The sequence below is a fragment of the Ricinus communis genome, chromosome 3 (genome assembly GCF_019578655.1).
Source record: "Ricinus communis isolate WT05 ecotype wild-type chromosome 3, ASM1957865v1, whole genome shotgun sequence".
In the NCBI taxonomy this organism is placed as follows: domain Eukaryota; kingdom Viridiplantae; phylum Streptophyta; class Magnoliopsida; order Malpighiales; family Euphorbiaceae; genus Ricinus; species Ricinus communis.
This window is the reverse complement of record NC_063258.1, coordinates 16,749,886-16,754,976: the sequence shown is the minus strand read 5'-3', so window position 1 is coordinate 16,754,976 and position 5,091 is coordinate 16,749,886. Positions and strand designations below refer to the sequence as shown.

Sequence of the window (5,091 nt, the reverse complement as noted above, 5' to 3'; positions counted from 1 at the left end):
TACAAGGAGTAGAGCTCAAAAGCTTCAAGGAGCCTAAATCACTTATATTCAAGAGTGGGCCAACATTAATTCATCACAATTAGGCCCATTACAAGAAAACTTGTTGCCCAAGCCAATGAGTATTCGGCTGATCCATGTGATTGGGTTTTGTTTAATGTTTTGGAAGCCTAACTCCTTTTTAATAGGTTGCCTGCATATCCTAGTTAGTTTTAGACTTGTTTAGGCTTTTATTTAGCACAAATAAGGATATTATTTAGGGATTTCTTATTTGAACAATAAGCCACTTATATTTGGGCTTTTAAACCCTTATTAGATTAGGATTTGGATTTCTTTTCTTAATGGACCTTGTCCATTCAGCTAGGAAGGATAATTTTGGCCTTTCTTTTATTTGTAAACCCTAAACACTTCTTTAAAAAGGTGTTGGCTTGTGGCGTGTTTAGACTTAGGGTTTAAAGAACTTAGTTTTCTTTAGGTTCTAATTCTTGATCATCTTAATTCTGATTTAGAGGGATCCTTGGGCTAAATTTCCAATTTGTTCTTGGGTTTGCACTCAGGTAATATATGGGTTCATAATACGCAAAAAGGGTTTGTGTGTTCTTGTGGTTGGAGGTTCTTGATAGGCATCATATTATACATATTTACATGCCCAATTGTTTACATTTTTCTTCATAGTTATCTTGTTTTATGCTAGAATCACCTGTCTTTTGGTTCCTTTCATGTTTCAGGTCATTATCGAAGGACATTATCAATAATCGAGGGAAATATGCGCAATTACGGACCAATATACATCAAATTGAGCAAGGACTAGCATTCTGAGGTGGAGCACGGCCTGGACTCCGGCCGTGCTGAATTATCAAGTAGCTGCCCTCCAAGAGTGCCATTTTGGCACGGTTTCCGTAGCCACCATGGCCTCCACCATGGCCTCCACCACGGCCCATGGTGGCTCAGCACTAGCTAGGGCACCGCCTGGAAGAGGTCAACAGATGCGGAATGCAGAGGTCTAGCACGGCCTGGACTCCGCCCGTGCTGATCAACACAGGCTTGACCACGGTCTGTTGAAAGGATTATATAGGCAAAAACGATTTGCTGAATTAGGGTTCGATTTTCTGACTTGATTTCCATTATACAAGCTTAAACCATCTATTCCTAGACTTCAATTCTTGACCTTAGAAGATCATTTCATCAACTGAAGGAAGGATTACACTTATTTAAACATCAAATAGAAGATCAAGACAAGATTTGGGAGCATTCAAGAGCCAAATTAGGGTTTACTATTCTGAATTGGAAATTTAGGATTTCTCATCCAACTTGAAGAAGAAGGGTGCACATGCCTTTAATTTACTTTTCTGAATCTATTCTTTACTTTGTGTTGCTTATTAGCATAAGTAGCTAAATTTGTTAAACCCAATTGGGGTTCTTATGTTTTTGGATTGATTTTAATATTATGAGATTTTGATTGTCAATTCTTGATTCTTCTTGCTTTCATTATTAATGAGAAATCACTTTATTCATGAGACGTTGTGAATTGTGGTATTTAGATTGCTTTATGTAATTGAGAAATTCATTTAGTAATTGGAAATTTGAATAGCAAGAACTGGTTAATAATCACTTAGAGATAAGGGTAATTGACTAGCCGGATTAAGAATTAACAAAGCTTAATAGAGCTGGGTTAAACCTTAATGCTAATCAAATAATCGATCGTTAGGAAGAGATTCTAATTTAGGTTATTAGGTTTAGGAATTCGATTATCTCGAGAGGGAGACCGAATTCAGTTGAGACTTCGCCGACGGGCAATTGCAATTGATAGTCAATTTAATCTCTATCTTCGTAAAAATCCAATTAACTTAGGTCCCCTAGAGTTTGCTTTTTCCTTCGAGAGTTTTCCTAAATCCTTTCAGACTATTTGACATTTAATTAATTGTTTGTTCATATTTAATAATAGCATAACACTTCATTGATTTGTTAGATAACATAAGACGCTACAATGGGTCTAGGATCACCCTTTCCCGAGAATACTACCTTGATACTCACCATTTGTGCTAGTCTGCATCGATACGTTCAATCCCTTAGATTGTAGCTACATAAAAAGCCTATCAAGCTTTTGGTGCCGTTGCCAGGGAAAAACGTTTTTGTGTGAACTAAATTGAATTTGTGTTTTTCTTTGTTAATCTAGCCATTTCTATTTTCTTTGTCTTTTCAATTTGTTTTTATCCTTTAGTATTATTTATTCTTGTGTTCTTTGGTTGTTGTGTATCCATTTATGGTAGTTTATGACCAGAAGCTCCAATCCTACTACTGTAGACCCTCTTGCTGAACCAAGGCGATCCTTCCATTTGTTGAGGAAGCATATGCAAAAAGAAGAGGAGGCGCGGATAGAGTTTGAAGCTTCTGTGAATCGACCAGTAGAGAAGGGGGACAACAATCGGGCTGCGGATGAAGCTAGAACTATGTATGATTTTGCTAGACCTTCTCTTGAGGGGATGTAAATGAGTATATTGCGACCACCTGTGGCATCCAACAATTTCAAAATAAAGCCAAATGTGATAAAAATGGTGCAAAATAGTGTACAATTTGGGAGACTGCCGAGCGAGGACCCAAACGCTCATATCGCCAACTTCTTGGAAATCTATGACACCTTCAAAATAAATAGAACAACTGATGATGCCATTCGGTTGAGGCTGTTTCCTTTCTCTTTGAGGGACCGAGCAAAAAGATGGTTGCAGTCGCTCCCAGCCAACACTATCACGACATGGAGATCATTGGCTGAGAAATTTCTTTACGAGTACTTTCCTCCAGCTAAGACTGCTAAATTAAGGAATGACATTTCTTCTTTTATGTAGATGGAAGCCGGAGCATGTACGATGCCTGGGAGAGGTACAAGGACTTGTTGAGATGCTGTCCACACCACGGTCTACCAGTATGGATGCAGGTTCAGACCTTTTACAGCGGTTTGAACCTTGCTACTCGACAAATGGTTGATACAGCAGCAGAAGGGGCACTGAACAGTAAGACGCCCGAGCAGGCTTAGAACTTAATAGAGGAGATGACCATGAACAATTACTAGTGGCAGTCTTCTGAGAGTCGACCAGTGAGGCAGGGAGTGGTCAATCAATTGGACTCCACAACAGCCTTGGCAGCTCAAATGGAGATTTTGACTAAGAAGTTTGGCCAGCTTCAGATGCCGGTTCATGCAGCCCAAATAAGCTGTGAATTTTGTTGTGGCCCGCACTACAGTGCAAACTGTAATGCGGGAGGTATGTTTGCTTCTAGTAATAATTCTTCCTCTATTGTTTCTGCTGACATTGAACAGGTAGACTACATGGGTAATGCCTCTAGACAGCAGAACAACCCATACAGCAGCACATACAACCCCGGCTGGCGTAATCATCCAAATTTCGAGTGGAGAAATAACAATGCCCAAGGTCCACCAGGCTTTTAGAGACTGCATCAGCAGCCACCACAACAGCAGCAGTAAGCTCTACCATCACAGCCTCCTCCACCACTGAAAAGAAATCTAACTTAGAGGAGCTGATGATGAAGTTTGTCACGTCGATAGAGACGAGATTCCAGCAGACAGACAGTGCTCTTAGAAATCAGTAGGCATCCATCCAGAATTTAGAGAGTCAAATTGGGCAGATTTCTAAGATGCTGTTTAAGAGGCCACAAGGACCGTTCCTCAGCAGAGTCGAACCCTAGGGAGCATTGCAAGGCTGTCACCTTGTGATCAGGTAAGCAATTGTCTAGCTCTCTACCTTTAGCTAATGATGAGGATGTTTGTATGCAGGATAAGGCAGCTAGGCAGAAGCCAGAGCTTGAGATAATAGGAAGAGAAAAAGTGGAAGACAGGCATAAGAGCCCTTTAAGAGAGTACTAGCCACCAGTCCCCTAGCCTGCTCAACTTAAGCAAGAGAAGGTTGATAAGTAGTTTGATAAGTTTCTTGACTTGTTTAAACAACTATGGATTAACCTGCCTTTTGTTGAAGCTATTTCGCAGATGCCGAAGTATGCAAAGTTCTTAAAGGAAATTTTGAGCAATAAAAGGAAGTTCGAGGATTTGGGACTCGTGACTCTGAACAAGTAGTGTTCGGCTATTGTTCAGAACAAGCTGCCACTCAAAAGAAGAGATCTAGGGAGTTTTACTGTTCCCTGTGTCATTAGCAATTTACCTATTAGTGTTCCATTAGCTGATTTAGTAGCTAGTATAAATTTAATGCCCACTAGTCTATGTGATAAATTAGGTTTGAATGAACCTAAGCCCACTAGGATGAGCATTCAATTAGCTGATAGAACTGTAAAGATTCCTAGGGGTATTGTTGAAGATGTGCTTGTTAAGGTAGACAAGTTTATTTTTCTTGTAGATTTTGTAGTTATGGATATGGAAAGTGAGAGTATTGTACCTTTAATCCTAGGTAGACTCTTTCTTGCAACATCTAGGGATGTAATAGATGTTTGTGATGGAAAGCTTAAACTTAGGGTAGACGAAGAGACCATTACCTTCGACCTAGCTACTACTATGAGACACTCTTTAGATCATGATGATGTTGTATTTTCTATTCATAATATGGATGATTTGGTTGAGTCTCATTTACAGGAAATGTTACTTGATGATCCTTTGCAGGTAGCCTTGCAAGGAGAGAAGGAGGAGCTATCCAACGAGCAAGTGTTGGAGCAGCTCACTAGTTTATTGGCTACTGAGCCTAGCTCTTCTACTGATCCTTTTCTTTCTCTTGACAGGTTAGAAGTGTGGAAAGTGAAGTCTTCTTTTGAGGAACCCCCGGCCTTAGAATTAAAGGAGTTGTCTAAGCACTTAAGCTATGGATTCTTGGATGAGGAAGAAAAGTTACCGGCGATTATTGCAGCAGATTTAACACTTGAGGAGCGAGCAAAAACTCTAGATGCGCTCAAGAGGTATAAGAAGGCCTTGGCCTCTAATATTGCTGATATTCCCAATATCAACACTAGTTTTATTCTCACAAGATTCTTATGGAGGATAGCTATAGAGCAGTAGTTCAGCCCTAGAGGTAGCTTAACCCAAACATAAAGGAAGTAGTGAAAAAGGAGGTAATTAAGCTCCTTGATGCAGGATTAATT

At 39.9% G+C, this 5,091-nt stretch overlaps 1 non-coding gene across 1 annotated transcript; it reads right to left on the bottom strand.

Moving 5' to 3' along the window:
- Nucleotides 1-2,807: 2,807 nt before the first annotated feature.
- LOC112535019 lies at nt 2,808-2,913 on the bottom strand. Its single transcript, XR_003079225.2, has one exon. It is a non-coding gene; the product is annotated as a small nucleolar RNA R71 (small nucleolar RNA).
- Between the last annotated feature and the right edge of the window lie 2,178 nt (nt 2,914-5,091).